The sequence below is a fragment of the Ischnura elegans genome, chromosome 12 (assembly GCF_921293095.1).
Source record: "Ischnura elegans chromosome 12, ioIscEleg1.1, whole genome shotgun sequence".
NCBI classification, from domain to species: Eukaryota; Metazoa; Arthropoda; class Insecta; order Odonata; family Coenagrionidae; genus Ischnura; species Ischnura elegans.
Window position 1 is genome coordinate 55,208,739 of NC_060257.1, and position 23,504 is coordinate 55,232,242.

General features: G+C 40.9%; 1 long non-coding RNA gene across 2 annotated transcripts in view; it reads left to right on the forward strand.

Moving 5' to 3' along the window:
* LOC124169163 overlaps positions 1–23,230 on the forward strand; it is a 71,397-nt gene extending 48,167 nt beyond the window's left edge. For both annotated transcript variants that reach the window (XR_006867042.1, XR_006867043.1), the window contains exons 3-4: positions 19,309–19,415; positions 22,802–23,230. This is a non-coding gene — a long non-coding RNA (uncharacterized LOC124169163). The remainder of the gene's footprint in view (positions 1–19,308; positions 19,416–22,801) is intronic.
* The last annotated feature ends 274 nt before the right edge of the window (positions 23,231–23,504 follow it).

A 23,504-nucleotide genomic window follows, 5' to 3' on the forward strand; every position in this document is an offset into this window, starting at 1 on the left:
TTATCCAGTGTAGCATATAAAGTGATGATACTTTGCACTTTTCCACATCATCATGATAACAAGTTAAAAATTCATAGACTGGTTTGACACAGCTCTCCACTCAATTCTCCCATCAGCCGATCTTTTCACGCCTACGTATTTCTTCTCTTTCACGTCCTTCATGCGCCTGGGTAACGGGAATTGTGTTGGGGAGACGTGATGTGTGGCGAAATTTTTAGTACCCGGCCGAACTGACAGCCTTCGCTTACGAATTTAAAACGAATCGTGCCCACAGCAGCTGATTCCAACGATCGTGTCTGATGTAGCGCGCCCATTTCACTATCGCAATAGACTAAGGAGCAAGGGGACTACATAGAAGGGCAAGAACTTTACCTCGGAAGTGGCGGGTTCGAGTCCCAGGAGGGTGGCGAAATTAAAACACGCGGACGAACTGACAACCTCGGCTCTGGCCACAGCAGCTGATTCAAACGACCGCGTACGATGTAGTGCGTCCACACAGTTATCGCAATACACTCAGGAATAAGATGAATACATAGAGGAGCAAGGACTCTGTCTTTAAGATAGTTTTAAAAATAACAAAATTAATCAAATTCAAGCCAAGCCTTCATACAATTTCTAGGCGATATTTCACGAAGCCAAAACTTTCGATAAATTCTTCCACGTATTTCCGCTTCGTACAAAGTATTCGGCACCCCTGTATGCACAATTATGACCGAAATTATGACTTATCGACTGATACTGAAAGTAATTTGCAAGAGATGTTTGTCGCCGAAAGTGTGAGCATGAATGCCATAAATAATTCCCAATTATTACTATATTTCTATACAAAAGAATAATGTGAGCAATATGTTTTAGCTACGAAGCTACAGGGAATATTTGAACGATGATGTACAATTTTTTAAACCCACAAATGCACAATAAGCAATTTTTACCAACAACTGAAGGAACAGCTTGAAATTTTGATGCGTTGGAAGCAAAATTGATCGCCATCAACTTTATATTAAAACACTTTTTATAATCATAATTGAAACTGAAGCAGATTGAGCGATAAGGGAAAACGAAACACAAAAACTAAAAAATCGGAAAACAGTTACAATAACGGAGAATGTTGCAGAGATGTAATCCTATATAGTAACTAAGAAAAGGGAATGATCGAATAGCTTTCACGGCAACAAATAAAAAATAACTCGGAAGGTAGCTCTACATCATGGGAATTCCCAAGACCGAACATTGATCTCCATGGTTTCGGTCGATACACGAGCGTCAATAAAGACAGGACCATGAGACCATAACTCGGGCATGAAACGTGCGTCGGGAAACACCACGGGTATGATACCAAGGGTGGGAAAGGATGATTTATGTGACAGGACGTCATGCTGCTCTCACGATGCCGTGATCAAAACAAATGAAGAGGTAAATTCGTTCGATAAAACATAACGAACGACGGAATATGAAACAATTCATTTACGGCCGCCATGAATCACTCAATACATCAAATTACTGAAATGAAGTAATTGAATCTTGAAAGTTTTGTTCCGCGCGAAAATACAGCTGGTGAAGATGTTGACTTGAGTTGAACTGAATTCTCACTGACTTATACGATGAAGCTACTTATTTAGGCGGAGGCCTAACGCCGATCGTTGATGTAGCGTTAGGCTAATTCCTTCATTTTTATTCAGAACTTTCATTAAAAAAAAACTGATTGTGGACTTTAAAAAATATATCAAACTTTGCAGCGCCAGGGTAGCTCTTCCATACCCCAGAAACTAACAATTAACCTTTCTTCCGTCAACAACACAGTCACAACAAAAAGAATTCCAAAGATGTAAGACAAAATTAAAACGAAATCACAACACAAGTCGTATTATATTAATCAGACGTTAGACCGATATTTTCACTTCTCTGAGAGTAATGTTATTTTTTTAATGGGTATATGTGGCAATAGGGAGGAAACTAACGACAAATAGTTAGTAATAACAATTAACCTTATTCTCTCCGGGATGACTTCTACGATGAAAATGACGGAAATACAAATGATTAAGCGGCCAAAATTAAAATAATAAGTCATAATACAAAAAAAGGTATTTTTGCTTTACTGTATCATTGATAAGTAAGTTTCAACGAATCAGCATTGTTTCCGTTTCATGATAAACGCCATAATTTTAAAAACAATATCTCTTTTACAATATTTATCGTCCCATCAATAAATTTGGTGGGAGGCCATCAAATCTGACTTAGTGAATAACAAATGATACATACAGAGAATGTGGGTAACTCAATTCATAAAATTTTAAGTTACAACCTTTTCCAGATATTTTATCCGGCGTAGCTAATCGTGATTAGACGTCAATTTTAATATTCGTTTTCCAGTACGGAGCTAGGAAAACTGTTAGTGAAAGGCCTATATTTTATTTTTATGAGAAATATTATGGTGGTGCGAACAATACATCAATTATTTGTCAAAGCAACGCATATATTCTAATATAATGACATTTTTCCTACACTTAAACAGATATCGCCGTAAGGGCCTGCGAATACGAATGAAAATATCTAGACAATATAGCATGGAAAGCCTTTATAAGAATTATGCAGCAATTAGCCGATGGATCCCAACTATAAGAGCGTATTATGAAACTTTTATCGTGATTGTGTTCTTCGTTTATTCAATAAACTCCCTTATGTAATTGATGATGGTATCACTGACGCCCAATCTATCTTTTGCATAGTATTATGCCATTTTTTCGTGACGCTCTACATTTTTAAAACTTAGAAGCCATCATCTTCAACTTCCCAGAGATTTTAGAGGGGAAATTTATTTTAATTGAAACATTCATGAAATAACAAATTCAGTAGCTCTCTGTTGGGTTCGACTTAGGTTCGAACGGATTTGGCTAACGATCTGAGCTGATTTTGGATGCGCAAAATTTTTATAATATCGCAGGTTATGTTCACACTAGAACAAAGTTATCACTTATATAATTCGACGATTTATTTGTTTCAAGAAACACATTTTTATGACGTGGCAGCATTGACATGCACTGATTAAACTGGACCCTCGTTCAGTAGTAATGGTAACTAAGTAATTCTCTTTGCGATCGATCGTCAGGAATAGATTATGATCGTAAAACGAAGGTCTACAGTACTTAATTTCTTTGCCCAACCTTAATTTTTAAGCGCTCTTTCGAAGCCCGGAGCTCCTTACCTTTTTCTTCGTCACGGAGAGTAATCAAGTTCCCATACCATTCCCTCTTACATTTCACAAATGAAGGCTCGGCGCATATTTGAATGTTCTTTTAAGCAACGTTAATTTCATCAGTTACTGCAAATATTTCCCGAAATCTGCTCTTATACTTAGTATTAGCTTAGCTTAATTGACTCCACTGCATATGATGCTTGGGGAAAGAATGCATTCGTAGACCTTGGTTGTTGTTGAAGGATAACTCCAGCCTCACAAGTGCTTTTCTTAGCGCGTGTTTTGAAATAAAGATGATAATTGAGAGGGTGAGAATCCATGGGGTACAAGTGATTTCTTTTTGCTAAACAGAGTAAGATACAGAAATTAGGTTGAGAAAACAAAAGAGATCAACTAGATATTTTAGTAGGGCATTTGATTTTTCACTCGATGTCAGCACAGAAAAGAGACTCACTCGTATCCCTTGGCAACCAAGTGTTTGTATATTTCTTCCGTCAATTTTCTTCACTCTGTTCAGAAAAAATTACTTGTACTCCTTCGAGTCTCACCTCATCAATTCTGAACGAATTTAGCGTCAAATTCATTGTATTCCTAGGTGATCGAAGTCATGGTTAGCTTCATTGAATAAGCCTTTGGTTGCCAATGGGAGATTCGATTTACTCTTTTGAAACCCGCAGCTCCCTGCGTCTTTCTTCGTCGTCGAGAGTACTCATGTCCCCTGACCATTCTCTCTTACGTGCCACCAAAAACGCACCCTCCCCCCAAACCCGAAAGGGGGGCGACTGAGCGCGGCACGCGATGGCTCGTGTCTCTCTACCCCAACCCCATTCACCCCTCTTCCCCTTCCTCTGCCCCAGCTCAGCCTTCCCCCCCCCCCTACGTCTTTATCTCCTCCTGCTGGTTGCTTTTCCTTTCTCGGACGGTTCCATTGACTGACTCCAAGGTTTTTTCGATATTTCGATTTATCGAACTTATTTTTTTCGATACTTTGTTTAAAACTATCTTCGCTCAAATTATACTGAATTTTCGAATTTTAATCTATTTATAGCTTTGCTGAAAACTTAATTTATTTTAAACTGCCCCTTAATCAGCAAATATCGGCCTTTTACAACGGGATTTCTATCATTAAAAATACTGATCTATCGAACTGGACATTGTCGATATTTAGATTTCTCGAACTGGGAATTTCCGATATTTCGAATTATCACATTGGATATTTTCGACAGTGCGATTTATGGAAACTCTTGCCCACATCGTTAGCCATTTAAGTCTGTTTTACGCGTCGAAGTTGCCTTAATTAGCAGTCGACAAGTAAGGCCGCTAAATAGAAAAAAATGCTATTGCGCGATGTTAAAACTGGGCTGAAACTGCGATCATATACGTAAACATAAATGCCTCTGCATAGGCCTTACCAATGAGTTGCTTTGTCCTAACATCTACCCGGATGAATGACATCAAACTGTTTTATTTTCACCGGAGGAGCCCATTCATGACATGATTTGGAGCTTTCTATTTTGGATTGCGCATGATTAAGCACTACTCACGAGGCATGCGACGCTAGTTTAGGAGAGAGAAGGCTTTCATGAATCCACACTAAATCGTTTTGATGCTGGAACCAGTATGTTGCCGTAGCAACGCATCAACTATTCTAATTATGGGAGGAATTGCTAAATTTGTGACGTTGCAAAACGCGTTGGTAGCATTTGTTGTTGTCAGTGATATGCATCCAGTAAGTTTTTTCGTCATCAACATTTATTTCTCTACGGTTTCCTTGAAAAAGTTGTAAAATTGGAGAAGCTTAATGAAACAATTGTTTTCCGGTGATATCTCAAAATTTATTCTTACTTTGAGAAACGCTCACAACTTAATAGTGTGAATATTGATTCAGTCATATCTTATTACCTCGTGCCGAAGAAATTCCAAACGTGCTAAAGATTCTTACAGATTAAAAAAAAAATATTTGAGAATTTTTCACCAATGATGATAACAAATATTGCAAAGTATACTCAACAATAAATTTAGCAGTGGATCAATAAATTTTATAGCATTCTATTTCAGAGGAAGGCTAATGGCTCTGTAAAGTCCACATAAATTATCACAGCGAACGGTTTTGAACTTCTGACCTCGGAAATTCTTGTTAAAACTCAAGTAATCATAATAATAAATTTTAGGATTGTAAAAAGAACATCCCGCAGTGCTCAATTAAAATTTTTTACAAGCATTAACTGAGCTACAGCCACTTGTATGATGTTGGGCACGATATGGTGGAAGTTCTTAATATTATTAGCATAAGACATTGCAATATTTACACTGAGTTTTAATATTACACAACGCGTTTCGTCGTTACAAACAACACTTGATAATTTTGTTTATAACGACGAAACGCGTTGTGTAATAATAAAACTCAGTGGAAATATTGCAATGTCTTATTTTAATAATATGAGCTACCGTCAATTTACTGACTATTTTCACGGGCCAATAACATTTTAAATTTCATGCAGACCACGTTGTCTATTATTACAAATGAGAATGTGTATTAATGTATTTTGAATACTATTTACGCTATATGGAATATTAAGGTCCTCATTGACGCTCATTCGTTAAATGTATATACACATTATAAATCTACAAACCATTCATTATGCGAGAGGGGATTTATCTGAATTTTTATTGTATTTATGGGCTGAACATCACCTATTTTACGCTAGAATGATACAAAGAGCTTTATATCACGAATCCCATTATTATTTTATAACAATTTAAATAATAATATATATCTTAAGTTTTTACTCTTCATAAATAATCTTTTATCGTTTTTTCAACAGTACATTGGTTTTTAAAATTGGAGGACAACATGAAGATACGTCTCTTTCGGGTAATACACCGCGTGGGTTCATTGTTCTCGGACGACAGTTTCGCCGGCGTTACAGTCGGCTTCTTCAGGTCAGTGAAGTAATGATGCAGTGAATTGGCCGCCTTATATATCTGTCCGTAGAGGCTAGGTCATCTGTGATTGGCTGTCGCTGCTGTGTCTCTACGGACAGATATATAAGGCGGCCAATTCACTGCATCATTACTTCACTGACCTGAAGAAGCCGACTGTAACGCCGGCGAAACTGTCGTCCGAGAACAATGAACCCACGCGGTGTATTACCCGAAAGAGACGTATCTTCATACTCATCGACCCGCGGAAGCCTGCATAAGGAATTGGAGGACAACATGTCGCATTTATCGTTCCCACGCAAAGTTCATCCAGCCCGAATGTTTACCATCCAATTTTATACATTGACCGCATATTATGCAGTGACGGTTTTATTCCTGCCAAAAAGAAATCTTTTTACCTTGATGCTACGTTCTATTTTTCCCCTAAATTTTGTAAGTAGTAATATTGCTTTTTGAGTCAAAATGAACAGTGGATAAATAATTAAATCCACGCAAAATTAGTGCCAACAGCACTACAAAGGTGTGAGGCAGTTGACTGGTCAGGGCGTGATGGGGTCACAGGCATGATTCATGCGCTGAGAATGTTTCCCATTTTAGTTTATTTATCGGCTGAATGTTTTACATTATAGGTTTTACTCCAGCCAAAAAGATCTTTTTACCTTGATGCTGCGATTTATTTATCCCGTGAAAAAAGGGCTAAATTTTGTGAGCAGCAATATTGCTTTTCGAGTTAATTCGTTTAGAGTTGCAGAAAAGTTTCTCGGGTTTTCCACCGGTTGATGTCGTCCATGTCTCCCGACGGTTCGATCCGCGACTTGCTGATTATCCTCAGGGGATCTTCCGAATCCCCTGAGGATCCCCTGGGGATGATCAGCAAGTCGCGGATCGAAACGTCGGGAGACATGGGAGACATCAACCGGTGGAAAACCCGAGAAACTTTTCTGCAACTGATGCGTCGGGAAAACCTAAGATCGTTAAGGTTTGGATAAATAATTAAATCCACGCAATCTTTCATCGTTTAGAGTTAATAAAATGAAAAATGTATTCCACCGATATATATTTTTAGATACGACTAGTTACGACTCAGCTAATGCATCCGCGGATGACGGCTCTACGTGGTAAATAGTCGTACCTAAAAATAAATTGGTGGAATATAATAAAGTTTGTCATTTCATTGACGATAAAATGAACTTCCATAAAGTTTAGCCTGAGAAGATAGAGGTAAACAGAATATAATGTTTAAACCACACTAAATAGGTGCCAGCAGCACTACAAAGGTTTGAGGCAGTTCGCTGGTCAGGAGGGAGGATCGGTTAGTTACGTATTAGGGAGATGAGGGGATAAACAGGATGAAATGAAGAATGGAAGGGATATCGAGAGGGTGGGGTGGAAGCTATAAAGGCGAGAGGGGAAGTTGAGAGGGTTGGCGGTCGAAGATAAGAGGATAGAGTTAGCTGACAAGGTCGAGAGAGAGCTCCGATTCAGCACGATTGTCACGGGTGCCAACCCCTTGGATTCTCAACGCCACGCTCAGTCCCCGAGAAGCTCTTTCCCAAAAGTTGGACGCCCTGCACTGTTTATTCCTCTCCTCCTTTTTCGTGCCACGCGATGCACAGTGATACTAAACCGTAAAGAATCTGACCAAAATTAATAACGCTGTTATTATTACGTATATATTTTATGCAAAGATTTATTTCCATAATTTTTATCCACTAAAACTGGATTTTTTACTATTTTTATGTACTGTACGCAGTACTTTAACTGTTTTTTTTTATTATGTTTAAAAAATTAATTCAATAAACCCAAGTGAACTTAAAATTGCTTAGTAAATCTGTGGCGCCGACTTCATGGGTCTTGAGGGGGTCCGAGCACCCTCAAAAAATTCGTTACGGGTGTGAGGAAAAAATGTTTCGGGCTTGTCCATTTTCCCCGGAGAGTTCAGATATCGAGGTTTGAGTTATTAGGGTTCTAATGTTGATCATATGAGCAAAGCAAATCTTGAAAGCAAATTAAATACTTAATGACAGCTTTTATTAAAGTCCTGACATTTCCATCTCCTCGGGAGTATTCTATTTAATGTAAATACGATTTTCAGTCGAAATAAAAAGAAAGAAAGCAAATTACATCACCCCAGTCGGCTAATAAGACCCAACATATATATCACGGACTTTCCCATTTCAATGCTGATTCCATTCACAGACGCCGATGAGCGCTCTGGTTAGTGATGGAACAAGTCGATTTATATTTAAGTGATGTCTATCACCGTTCACCTTTCATTTGAGTGTGTCAATCACGATAGGTCACTTGCTATGTCGGTAATTGTCTATCTCGGTCACTACCTATATCGTTGCTACCTTTATAAATCACAACCGATGTCAATAACGACCGATGGACTTTTTTAATATAATGCAATACTTTCCACTGAAAGCAATACATGGAAAATCCACGATTTTCCTAGGCATCGTGTTTTATGGAAAATTTCCTCCACGATCCAACGAACTCAATTTTAAATGATTGGAAACATTTTCTCGATAACGGACAACTGAAAATGGCTTCTATCGCGAAAGATCAACCACTGACTCGAGTCGCGTTTTTTAAGGTGTGGTAAGCGTGATCTTTTATAGACAGTGGATTGAACAACTTAACATTATCATCCACCAGGAAAATGAAATTCAGACTTTACACATAGATTATATTTACTACGTGGACATTTTTCAGATGAATGAAAATTCGCAAGTAAAATACGCCTATCACTGTGCCAAAATAATCATCACTAATGCTATTTTTCATTTTACATTCATATTTTGTGACAGTCTCGCAGAGGAGAACTCTATCTAGGCTAATAAGATCACCACAAATACATGCAATGAAAATTGTTCTGTCCAAAACAACACGTAAAACCTGTTTCCATAATTAATTATCAAGTCAGTCAACAGAGGGTGTGTCAACTCAACGGGAACCGAGAGTCAGTCTGAGTAGGTGTGGGTAGATTTCAACGAAATAAATTTGTAAAGCATGCCTTAGGCATAGATACCTCCACTCGCTGTCGACCGGGTCCTAATAACAGGGGCAAATAAGACCAACCATTTGCATGCACTTATTAAACCATGGATGAATTATTAAAGACCCTATCTTCTTCAAAAAGTCATCAAAAAACCATAAGGCTTACCATCGGTCTCATGTGAATTATTGCTATTTAGTTTGAAGTGTTGAATCTAGCTAATTACTTGCTCTGCTGTAAGTAAACAAACTGGAATCAAAATTAAATTTATTTCTAGGTTTCTTCAATTTCGTAAAAAAAACTCGAAAACTACAATGAAATTAATTCGGTATCTAACTACAATAAAATTCGCTTATGACGAACACGCATGTAAGGAAATCCCGCCAATAACGAGGTGAGTTCCCGGTCTCTTGGACTTTCCTATGATCGCCATTGTCAATTTCCCCGCATGTAACGAGTGCGGATGGTACGAAATTCCCACTATTACGGACTATTCTTCTGTCCCTTAGGAAATTATTATGAACCTGTGGCCTGAATAAAGACAATTTACGTGATATTAGCCGGCAGTCCTGTGGTTTACGTAGGAAAATTCTTTATTATGGATAAAACAAAAACTCGTCCATAACAAAATACAGCGATGGAATCCCCTGAATTTCGTTATGAGCGAGTTTTAGTGTAGTTTAATGCAGCTTCATGGATATTTGCCAACTTAATGATTTCGGAGACAATTATTGCGGAGCCTAGCGATTGTAGCTCAATCCCTCTCCAACACATCAGTAATCACATTATTCTTTCCCTTACGGTGAAAAAATACTGAGGCTATTGAGAATGGAGAAACACCAACAATGCTAAAGCCATGGAAACAAATTACTTGAGGCATCCATTCCCTCCGCAAGAAGGGTACACGGCTAATTCAGGGAGAAAATACATGGAGGATGGTACAAGGAAAAGAATAGGTTTCCTCTCCGCTTTTTCGCTAAGTGCTTAAACAGGGACCATAGGATAGGAACAAGTGTGACGTACAGCTTTTTTGAGGATTACGTGACGACCAATTCGATTAGCGCGACGTCCATCGGGAGGGTGGGGAAGCGACGTATCACGTGTCGCGTACGAGTAAAAGGGCGGGCGAAGGGAGAAGTAGCACACAACGACCCCCCCACTATACTGTTGAGAAACAAGGCCAGAATACGCTGGTAACAAAAAAGTAATTCTATGAGATAGCGGAAAGAGGTAAGAACATAGGCAGGCAAGATATATATAGATTTAAATTTCTAACTACCGGACCAAGCTAAATATAAATAAGCTTTCTCCGCCCTCCCTAAATTACAAATAAGCGGATGAGACGTTGATACAAGTGAAGTATTACGTAATATCTGAGGGTATTTAATTTTTTCTTGTTTTTATTGCTTTTGTTTCTTGTTACGCTTTATTATTTAACCATTTTTTACAACTCCAATGTAAAAGGTCCTGTGTACTTTTATTGGATTTAATGCAAATAAATAAAAAACAAAGTAGCAGCGAAAAAGCAAGAATAAGGAAAGTAGTGAGAGAAAAGGTTGTGCACATCCTCGTGCAATGTGCTGGCAATGAGGAGTGCGTGAAGAACGGTGGATTTCGGTGAACGCGGAATTTTTCGGTAAAGTTAAATGAATGCATTTAAAAGCAACCTCATTAAGAGCTAACTACAATGTCATTAAAATGCCGTTTTGGTTAATCACCTTTAGTAGTAGTAGTGTTTATTTTATAGGGTGCGTCGGCGGCTAAGGCCATTTTGCACCACTCACTGACTGGTATTGATAAAGGGGATTAGGCCCGTTCTGAAATTAACGTGTCAATAATTTACAAGAGGTATCATTTATATTTTATTGAAAAGTCGAGTTGAGTGTAGGAATGCTATCAGTCGGGAAATGTTTTCGGGAGTGTCTCCTAGTACCTCAGCTAGGTTGACTCCGAGGTTGTGATTCACCCGTGCAGTACGATATCTTGCACAGTCCGTCAGGATATGTCGCACTGTTAGTGGACAATCGCAATTTAAGCATTGGGGCTGTATTCTCTCTTCGGTGAAGAGGTATGAATGGGTTAATAAGCAGTGACCAATTCTTAAGCGTGTTAAAACCACTTCCTCCCTGCGGACATTTCTTATAGAGGTCTGCCACGCAGTTATTACGGGCTTTATTTCCCGAAGTTTGTTATTTTGGATTTCGAGCCATTGCGTCTTCCAATTTTGTCTAATCATACCCCTCATGGCATTCCCTAAATCTTCCGCTGGCATTAACTGAAAATCTGTATCCGGAGACCTGAGCGCATCTTTGGCTGCAGAGTCTGCTTTCTCATTCCCTGGTATGCCCACATGTCCAGGGACCCAAGCGAAGCTTATAGTGGTCCCTTTTTTACTCAGGGATAACAGAGTGCTTTGTATGTCCTGAACAATGGGGTGACAAGGAGAATAAAGAGATATGGATTGGAGAGCACTGTAAGAATCTGTACAGATCATAAATGACGCAACACTGTTTTTAATGGATCGGAGAGCAATCCTAATGGCAGTGAGCTCAGCCGTAAAAATGGAACAGTACGGATGCAATTTTGCCTTGAGGACTCCATGATATGGGGATACCACAGCGCACCCACAGGCGGTATCCGATTTCGAACCGTCAGTGTATACGAACGTAGATTCGGAGTTTTCGGCGCGGAATTTCTTGAAAAGTTGTTGGTATTCTCCCGGCATAGTAGTAGATTTAGAGCAGCGAGTAAGATCAAGTCTCAAAGCTGGCCGGGGAATTAACCACGGCGGCACGTTGCTGTACCCAGTGGGGTACGTGGCGGGCAAGGTAAAATTGCGTTCTGCGATTAGGTTTCTGAAGCGAACACTTAGAGGTTTAGTGGATCTTGTCTTTCGGTTAAAAAGGTCTAAAAGCAGTGGGTGAGAAATAATGTTAAAACAGGGGTGGTTCGGCGCGGATAAAATTTTTGTGGCATAATTGCACATCAACGTCTCTCTGCGATTGACTAGGGGAGGCTCTCCTGTATCGGCGTAAATGCTCAAGACAGGGGAGGTCCTGAAGGCACCGGTTGCTAAACGCAGTCCCGTATTATGAACCGTCGAGAGCGGTTTCATGTAGGTCTCACGGGCGGATGAGTACACAATCGATCCGTAGTCTAGCCTTGAACGTACTAATGCTCGATACAGCATAAGCATTGAGGTACGATCCGCGCCCCATGTCGAATGTGACAGAAACCGTAAAATGTTCAGAACTTTGAAGCATTTGTCTCTTAGAGCTCGGAAATGTTCGCGCCAATTCAGGCGCCGGTCCAATGTCATACCCAGAAATCGGGCGTTCTCAACGTAAGGAAGCTCATTACCATTGAGATATAGGGACGGTGGGGCTTGTACACCCCGTCCTCGGTAAAAGTGAATGTATTTCGTTTTCTCAGTAGAGAAACGGAATCCATTCCTCTGAGACCAAACGGAGAGCTTATTCAGAGTCAGCTGGATCAGCCTAGAGGCATTCGTTAATTTTGATGACCTGCAGAAAATAGCGAGGTCATCAACAAACAAGGAGCCCATAACTGGGGAGCGGATACACTCGGTCACATCGTTTATCGCAATGGCAAATAGGGTCACGCTCAGTACGGACCCCTGGGGTACTCCATTTTCTTGTGGATATAAGGTAGATAGATATTCACCTATTCTAACTTTAAAAACTCGGGCATACAGAAAATTTTTAATGAAAATAGGTAGATTTCCTTTAAACCCCCATTTATCAAGTGTCTTCAGAATTTTGTACCGCCAAACACGGTCATACGCTTTCTCTAAGTCGAAGAACACGCCAATTACGTTTTGCCGCAAGAGAAATGCTTCCTGAATGAAACTGTCAGTCCTGACGAGATGGTCGGAGGTTGACCTACCCCGTCGAAAGCCGCACTGGATATCCGAAAGAAGGTTCCGCCGCTCCAACCACCAAACGAGACGACGGTTGACCATTCTTTCCATCACCTTGCATACGCAGCTGGTGAGAGATATCGGTCTATAGTTGTTTGGGTCCGATCCATCTTTTCCTTGTTTAAGGATGGGTACGACTATGGACTCCCTCCAAGGGTCTGGAAAACTACCCTCTGACCAAATTTGGTTAAGGGATCGCAGCATATGGGGGAGTGCTTCTTTGGGAAGATTTCTTAGAAAAGCGTTATGCACCTTATCTATTCCTGGTGAGCCGTCACGGGATTCGAGGATGGCGGAGGTCAACTCCCACAGAGAAAAGGGGTCGTTGTAAACCTCGCCAGAGTCTCTCGGGTTAAAGGTAAGAGGTATCGTCTCATTCTGCTCTTTCAGTGTTCTAAATGGTTCGTCGCAGCTGCCGTTACGACTCGTCTCCGCAAGTCGACGTCCAAAGCACTCGCTTATTTCGGGAGGTGTCGTCAGAACTCGGTCAGTCTCCTTCAGGGATGAAATTGCAGGGTTGTGGTTAGAGCCAGAGATGCTTTTAATCTTCCTCCAGATGTTGGATATGGGAGTCCTGTGGTTTATAGAACACACAAACTCCTCCCACGAAGCTTTCTTGGCCTCCTTAACCACTTGCCGAGCTTTCGCTCTGAGGCGCCGGAAGGCGGTGAGATTTGTCGCCGTAGGATATTTGCTAAAGATTCGGACTGCCCTCTTTCGCACCTGTATAGCTTTTGCGCACTCCTCGTTCCACCAAGGAACTGTGGGCCTGTGAGATTTGCATTTAGAACGGGGTACGGTGGAATTTGCGGCTTCTAGAATGTTATCTGTGAGTACTTTTATGTTCCCCACACCATTCACATTGTCGTCGTGGTTAAAATAAAAATTTCTTTTAAAAAGAGACCAATTGGCCTTGCGGACAACCCAATTGCTTGGTTGAGTCGGACGGTGGATAAAACCGCCACCTTTAGTTATTAAAATAGGGTAGTGGTCGCTACCGCATAAATCTTTATGTACGGACCACTCAAGCCTAGGCATTAGGCCACCTGTCGTAATACTTAAGTCGATACACGAGAAGGTACCGTTGAAGCTGTTGAATCGAGTTTTTTCACCGGTGTTTAGTAAAAACAAGTTAAGGTCATTGATAAAATTTGTGACTATGTGTCCCCTTTGATTGCACTGAGTTCTTGAGCTACCCCATAGGGTGTCGTGTGCGTTGAAGTCACCCATTAAAACATAGGGCCGAGGTAACTGACGAACGAGGGATTCTAAATTAACTCGACTCACAGGTGCACCTTCCGGCAGATATACGTTGCAGAGAGTAATTGCCTCGGGTGCGTGTACTGTCACTGCAATTGCCTGCAGCGGAGTGTCCAATTGCACTCGTGAGGTGTATAGGGCCTCCCGAATAGCAATTGCCACTCCACCCTGGGCTCGCTGACCACTGGTGTCGTCAAGTCTAAAAATTTAAAACCTTTTAAAACGGTCTTGTCTGTCAGCTTAAAATGCGTCTCTTGCAGGCATATGCAGACGGGGTTATAGTCTCTAATTAAAACAACCAGCTCCTCCTTGTGCCTATAAAAACCATTCATATTCCATTGCAGAATAAAATTCATGGTTTAAATTGTTAAAATAAATAAATAAATAGGTTAAAATCTGGAAATGTACGTATGTACACAGTGAGCGGAGGATCAACGTTTTAACCGCTGTTTCCTCTGCTTTATCCTGGCCTGGAACACTTCTGTGTCCGAGACACAGAGGTCTTCTTCCATGGCATCATATTGTGCATCTTTAGAGGATGTGGGTGGGGGTGTTTTATCCCGCTTATTCCCAGCATCCTCATAAGTAGATTTTGGGTTTTTCTTAGGGGAAACCGCCTTAGAATGACTTTTCCTGTCTGTGACTTTATTAATTTGCTTTTCTGTTTTTTTTTGTTCTCGTGTGGGCATCTTCGTGCTCTCAATGCGAAAATCATTATAAGTCTGAGTAGATATGGTACATGTAGTTTTTTTAGTGGTGGTTGCGACTATTTGCGAATACGATTTTGAAAATGTTGGGGCCATCTGTGACCGGTATTTCATTCGTGCCTCGGAGTAGGGGATTCTTTCCAGGGTCTTTATTTCCATTATCCTCCTTTCATCTTTCATGACGGGACAATCTCGGGAGTACGATGGATGCGTGCCCTCGCAGTTGACGCAGTAAGGCTCCGATGAACATTTCTCACCGTCATGCTTGTCCTTGCCACAGCGCGGGCAGGTGTTCTTGCCCTCACATCGCGGTGCGATGTGGCCGAATTTTTGGCATTGAAAGCAACGCATCGGGTTGGGAAAGAAAGGTCTCACAGGTACCGATTCATAGCCTAGGTAGACTTTGCTCGGGATTTTATCCAAACCGAACGTGAGGATTACCGAGGTAGTATTAATCACTTCACCGTTACGCTTCGTTGTAAGTCGTCGACAATCAATGACACCCTGGGAAGCCATCTCCTTCTTAATTTCGTCTGGTTCGACATATAGTAGGTCGTAGTGGCTTATCACACCCCTAGATGTATTTAGAGTACGGTGGATCTCGACATTGATTGGTATATCGTGCAACTTTTCTACTTTTAACAATTTTTCGGCTTGTACGTTATTGGCTGTTTCGATTAATAGGGAACCATCTCTAAGTTTCTTTACTGAGTTTGGCTCTCCTGGAATGATGGCTTGAAGTGCTTTTTTAATGAAGAAGGGAGAAACCTTTTTCAAATTTTCGCCGTCCTTGGAGCATTTCAATGACAGAAACCGTTTTGCTCTTTCGAATAACTGTTCTCCTCCGCCCGTGTCCGGGCGGGATCTCTTTGGTGGAGGAAGAATTTCAGACTCCATGCTACGTTATATTTCATCCCCTGGGCTCCCCACCCACCACGGAGCCACACATTCGGGACGCCACACCGAGATTCGGTGTGGTCGCCAGGGCTACCCAAGGGACATAGGAACCTTCGAAAGGGGGTCTCTTTCGGGTTAGAACCTCTAGCGCGGGGGCCCTCCGAACCCACACGCCTTCGGCCGCCCTACGGAGACCCCCATATCTCCAGCACTAACCCGTCCTGGCGTACGCTCGGAAGGAGCCGCCAAGCTCCCCAGCCGCCAGGAGCCGATTGACCGAGCTGGGCTCTTCTCGGCCGCCCGTTTTGCGGGGAATCCAGGGCCGAAGTGGGGTGTTGAACTCCGGCCCATACCGGGTTTCCGACGCCCAGCTGGGTGCCGGAGAGCTCACCCACCAGGATCCCCTTCTCCCCCACGTACGGGTCTCCACGCACGGCAAACACGTGGGTGATTCTGGACGCCAGATCTTACGGCTACTCAGAGCAGCAGAGTCACATGCTGTCTGGACACTATCCGAGCGAGCGACGGGGTTTTTTTACGAGCTTGTCTCCTCGGTGGGCTCGGGTCCGTGGGGGCGCGACTCCCCAAAGGAAGAGATAACTCTCCTCCCCCCGTGCGGGGATCACCTTTAGCAAAGGTGTGTATTATGTATTATAATGTTACAGATGGGATATACATACACATACTATTTTCCATTATCTACAACCAGTGGCGGATTCAGGATAGGGATAGGGGGGGGGGGGCTAAGTGGGGATTAAAATTCCAGCAGTAGTGGGGGACGGAAAAAAATTACCATTCTATCTTGTGTAAATTGGATACCCAAGGGGGGCAAACTGATCACGGGCTATAAGGGCTTAGCCGCTTAAGGGCTAACCCATAGATCCGCCACTGTCTACAAGATAACATTTTTTCCAATAGCTTCCCCTCGATTCCTACAACTCGCTCCAGAATTTCCGAGATTTATCTGATACTACTGTGTCAACATACTCCGACTTCTAATTTTCGAGTAAAACTTGATTTAATAACAACTTTCACTAACAAAATATGAGGTTAAGGAAAATATATACCTCACTCCAAGCAAGTCGACCCCGAAAACCCTAATTTCACAAAAAAAATGCCGTTATCAGTTACCTATCACTGTCTCGATGCAGCTAAGTATGTCTATAATTGCCATGAGAGTCGATTATAATGACTATTTATGGCATCTGGGTAAAGTTTATTGACATCGCGTATGGAAATGAACACGGATTTCATACGTACGTTAGTAGCCGAAGCAAAAAAATCAACACGACACATTAAAATCCAAGTGACTACTACTAAAATACGACAGATAATACAGCATTTCTGCTTTAATATCACTCAAAGATGAAGTGACATCTTTTTACTTTCAAACCAACGTTCCTCTAACCTTTATAAATAACTATAACCCTACATTACATGTATCACAAAATGAAGTATCAATAACTGCAGAGAACATTTCATAGACTCTAAAAATTAAACGGTTACTTTTACTGGTCAATGAAATAAAAGACCACTTTTATGCTGCGACGAATTCGCTTGTACCAAGGATTTGCATGCATTTTGTAGGGTAGAGTAGCCACATCTCTCCCACGCAAGCCATCTAGCTCCCTGTATTGAGGGGAGACAACGTTTCAGCCTGCCGGGGACACTGGGTATATTTATCGTTCTGAGGGCAGCTAAGCGACTGCGAGGCAGCAGGCGACGCAAGTCGTGTCAACAATAAAACCAGACCTGGAGGCTAGGGAGGGGATATTCGGTAAAACTGACCACGCCCTCTGTTCCTGGGAAATTCGTACAGCGAGAACTACTCTGTCCATAAGTGGGATGGGAAGGAGAGGATGTGTTCTGGTCAGAAAGCGGTGTCACTGGACAGGTTTGGTGGGAGGGCAAAAAAAATAGAAGACACGGCTTTCACTTAATAAAATGAGCAACGTCACGGGTGATTTGATCCGTTATACAGCCCTTGTAATTGCCTCCGTCGTCAAAACGGTCAGGATGGCTTTCGCAGGGGGAGAGAAAAAGCGACCCCCCCCCCAAGCAAGCGATTCCCCTCCCCCGAGTCTGAATCAACGGTAAAGCTCGTAGTTTATGGCGTCCAATAGTGGCTGCGCGATTCAAACTAAATATGAAATAAATACTTGAAATTTTCCCCGATTATATAGCCACTATTGCGATAATAGAGGAATATTGCAATTATTAATTTCATTATTAAAAATTCCACTACATTACGCTTAAAACTACGGATTTTATTCAAACTAATTGATTACGACTATTTTTATTTTTATCAGTTTATGAGTATTCATCACTCCCTCCCGATTTGAGACATATATAGTCTGCTTTCACGAAGAATTATTCGTTCACAAATTACAATATCGTCTTCAAATTATCAGGCTACACAGAGAAGAAGTTCGTCAATGATTTTCTTCATATCAAATTTAAAAAAGTACAAGAGAGAAAATACTCTCTACAGTCAGAACCACACGATCATTTTTTCCATCCCTCAGAATGACAGCTCCAGCGATAGGTTTTCAGGGATTACAAGAGTGATCACTCGAGCCATCATATTCTGTATCGCACGGTCATTCCCACAGTTCCTTTTTCCATCGCTCTTTCCGTCATTCTTCGTACAAACAACTGTCATTCAATTAAAAGACAAGCGTGGGGTTACAATGGCTTTTAGCGGCCATAAGTTCTGATAGGCTGAAGGACGGTGCCAGCGATGCTTTCAGGGACGGAAAAAGGGGTGTGCCGAGGGATGAAAAAAGGAATGGGATTTACATCCCTCGAGCCATCGCCGAATATGTGGTCGAACTAACAAATTGCGATTCATTGAAATAAATAAGAGCTAAGAGCGTTACTTTGATGTATTTCCTCCTTCGATGATAAAAGAAAGAATAAATACCAGCACTTACAGGTTAGCTACTTTGTACATACACGCTCACTCAGTGATTCAACTCGAAGGATAGGTTTGATAGGTGAGGCTAGAGCTCACCTCGAACTAAGCCGCAGTAGTGTGAATTTTAGCCATACAGGTTTTGTTTGGGGGTATCCGAAGGCTTCATTCGGGATATGAACCCGGATCCCAAGTCCCGAGATCAGAAGCCACGCTTCCGTATATATACCGAAAATAATAATAATACCTTTACATAGATTACTATGGTGGACTACTTAAAAATTCAATCATTCCTTTGAGAAGTTCAAGAAAGTGGCCATGTCTCATAATCGGATGGTTCAAATTTTTGGAAATAACTAAAAAAAAGAATGCATTATTTAAATTTGTGCTTACTGTAGATTGTCTTGACGCCACCAATATGCCATGACTGATTTCTTCTATCTTCAATTGCAGGTGCCGCAATTAACCACTGGACGCTGCTCTCCTGCCCCAAGAAATTTCAACGGAAGACGTCAATCGTCCCAATACACCTGGGAGGAAATGAAACCATTGTGATATCCGTAAGTAATCAATATTCATAATATACAAGTTTCCTTCCTTCTCACGGAAAAAATTGCATGCTGCCCTTCATAATTAAATTAATTGCATTCCATAGAATGCTGTGGTAAATTATTGAGCAAATAAACCTAAGATTTAAGAACATAACTCCGGAATCAATTTGTTTTTGCAATAAGATAAAAATCATATCGCATTTTCATCATACACCACGTTTTTTAAACTCAGATGAGCACATCCCTACTTCCGAACTGAAAGAAACGTTGAATCATCTTAAATAGTCTTCACAAGGAATAATTTCGATAACTTCATTCTCCCTACGGCTGCGTTCTGCCATCGTTTTAATTCCAAACGGTACTCTCAGTACCAGTAAACTACATAAAAAAGATAGATAGCCTAATTGCTTACAAAAATGCCCTCAATAGGCCCTAAATCTCAACATACAATGTAATCACTTTGTTCCTTCGGTCCCTCTTGTATAGAATAACCTCAATGACTAATCAACTCATGTGAAATGTGGCAGAGGTGACTGGAGGAATTGACTGGGAATATTAGAAGCTTTCGATGCCGATCGACCGAGTTCAAATCTCTGCGAACGCGTAGCCTTTTCAGAGAAATAGGGAACCCATCTTTCGAGTGAAAAGGACGCCTCAAAAGCAGCAATCCATCCGTCGGATGAGGCGCTGTTTATCAGTCCCTTTGGTGCCTATGGGAAAAACCAGGCTATCGCCAAGTTAATCGTTGGGCTACAAACCAAAGTGTCCATTGTTGAAGCCCTCCGGACACCTCTCGTGAAAAGCCTCGGCGCAAGGAGGTCCACGTAAAGGAACTGCCTCTACCCCCATACCCTGAATAAGTGGAATATACACGCCTGTGACTTAGTTCGGAGGGAGTTCTATCCTCACCTATCAAACCAACCTGCGGGTTGTTTCACCGAGTGAGTAAAAATGGTACTATGCATCTCCAACACTTGAATTCTACTCAGCAAACAAGCCTCACGTTAAAAAAGATAAATAGTATGCTCTAAAAATGGATAAGGGATCACAAAAGTATTTAACAGACGTTTTTGAGGAAGATGAGAATGAGGAATTTCGTACACTGCCCTGCGCAGATGGTCTGAAACCAAATTACATAATATTTTTGTCCGCCGAGGTGAAATATTGCTGTTCTTTTTGGGGTAAATAGCAGCAAGTTTGAATACCTGCTCATTAATAACTTAACTATAAAAGTCTTGCCGCTTCATCATGCTCACAGACTCCGTCACTAAAATAGCCAGTTAAAATACCCCCGAGCTCTTCGACTGTAGTAGGGGCTTCTGTCGCTTGACTACCCCGCGATTTTACATTTTATTAAGATTTATAATGGAATTTTGATAAATGAAGATCCAAAACTGAATAAATAAAACTTTTTAGAAGAGGAAATACATTTATCTGCCATCTTACGTAATTTTTAGATAAGGGATGAGAGAACGTCGAAATCCTACGCTTACTAATATAGGGTAAGTGACATAGGGGTTAAAATGGCAAAACTTTTCTAACGTGATACTTGACTGGCCCCTTTTTTCGATGGCGGGAATGCCAAAATATTTGAAAATCATGCAGTAACCCTTCAAAATAATCGAAAATCACGCGGAAGCAATCTATACAAATCAACCTTAAGAGAAAGCTGATAACTAATTAAAGAATATCATACAGTTGCGTTCGAGATGTGGGTGTGAACTAGACTGGAGAAAGTGAAGTGGACGGAAAGGAGGAGGAACGACGAAGTGCTGGACATGGCGGGTTAGGGGAAGCAGCTTCTAGATGGGATACGGAGGAGAGAGAAGGTATGGATAGAGGCAGTACTGAATGGGGAGGGGATGCTGAAAAATGTGTTTGAGGATAGAATGTTGGGTAAACGAGGGAGAGGAAGGAAGAGAATAGGATTTAGATAGAATGAAAGGGAGTAAGTCTAATTGTGAATATCAGAGGAAAGTGCTGGAAGGAAGGGGAGGCTGCTAGATTACTTATTTATTACTCCATGGAAACCTACCTTAATCGCTAAAAATCTGTAATAATAATGATATAGTTTTGCACTCTATCCTTATTACGCCCTTATATATTCTGTTGATTCTGTTCCTCTACTACATAGATACACAAAATTAATTGACAATCGAATCGAATGTCCCGGGTTCAAGTCCAGGGCGAACCATTCTGACAAATACACTTTAAGTACGAGGTGGCCCAGGGAAAGGAACTGGACCATCTAACTTGACTGTTCGAAATTCGCACGTCTGTGGCAATTAATAAAAATAAATGTCTAAAAATTCCCTAAATCTAAAAATTAACATCCCTAAATTGAAGGTGCATGATCTGTCAACCACTTTATAAATAATGTTTACAAATTTTAAGGTTTATAATATTTTTTACCAATAAATAATGAAAATTTGGGCCAAAATTATCCAACTTGACGGTACTAAATTTTCCCCTACTGAGTAATAGGACGCATGCTCTACATAAAAAAGGATTAGCACGAAAGTATTTTTAGTATGAGTGAGTATTTTTTTAACTTGCATGACTGACACATTTCGATTTCCTCATCAGACGAATAATTGAGCTAAATGAACTTTTTATTTGTTCTCTCTCTCAATTTTTATTTCGAGGATCCCACAATACTTGTTAAATACTCCATGCAAACCCACATTTACGGGTAGAATACTTGAATAATAATCACATAGTTTTGCACACTACCCCTATTGGCGCCCTAGTTTATTGTTTATTATGTTCAACAGAGAGAGAAATATAAATGTCCATGATAAATCATGAAAAATTGGGCCAAAGTTATCCAAGTTGATGGTGCTAAATTTTCCCCCCACGGAATAAATGGATGCATGCTCGAAATAAAAAAAAGATTATCACAAAAGCTGTAGAGTATTTTTCAACTTGCATGACAGACCCATACCGATATCCTCTTGGATTTTCATAAAACTTGATAGAGAACGTTTATTAGTTCTCCATCAAGTTTTATTTCGAGTTTTGGATGCTCACTTCATTCTTCTTGGTAACAGAAAACAATCAATTAATTGAGGATAACAAATACAATGCAGATAGCGCATCGCAAAGAAAACGTATCATAAATCCCTTGGTAATGATACGGTCTAAGTATGGCACAAATTTTCCATGAGATTTTAAAAAAATTGCCATACCTACTAAAATTTTCCCCTAATTGGTAAATGAAAGCATGCTCTAAACTAAAAAAGGAAGAGCACGAAAATTAGAGTATTTTTTTAACTTGCATGACAGACACATTTTGACGTCCTCATTGGGCGAGATAACTTTTATTTGTTCACTCTCAAGTTTTATTTCGAGTTTTTTAATGTTCCCTTCTTTCTCTCTTTGCTCCCCCTTTACAGGGAGTTTGTCCCGGCGGCTCATTCTCAGACACCCCGCGCTCAAGGAGCGGCGTTCGATATTGCTGTCGTCGTCAAAAACGGACTGATTTCCTTCGGGCGGAAGGCCCCTTATCCCTCCGTGTTCACTGTTGGCCTTGATGTGCGCGAAGTCATAAGGCACGCGGTGAATGCCAAGGGCGAGGGGCCGATTACTTCGACGATCGACCAACCAACCTCCGGGGAAGACGAGAGAGAGCTGTGCACTTTCCGCAGATAGTGGCGCGTGGCCAGATGATTAATGGTGCCTTTTAAATGTCGCGGTAGCACTCACGTGACTGAGAGCGGCATCGCGGGCAAACTTAAACATGATGAACAAACATACAAAGCTCTAGATCAGCGGTTCCCAACATTATTTTCCTCCCTTACCCCACTTAACGTGTATAACTAATATTGTGCCTCCAAAAATGTAACGTGCGCATTTCATTGCATGATTTAACAACGGGTAGGTGACATTTTTAGCTATAAATAATTGCATAAATAGAAACTTTGTTTTTAATACCCCATATAATCTATATCATTGTATTCCGTAAAGTCGTTATGTTATGATATTAAGTATGAATTGAGTGTTACAGTGGATCATGCTCTCAACGTTTTTTTAATTTTAATTGAATAATTTAGAGACTCTGTGAGACTTGTATGAATTTATTCAATTTTTGGTCCTTCA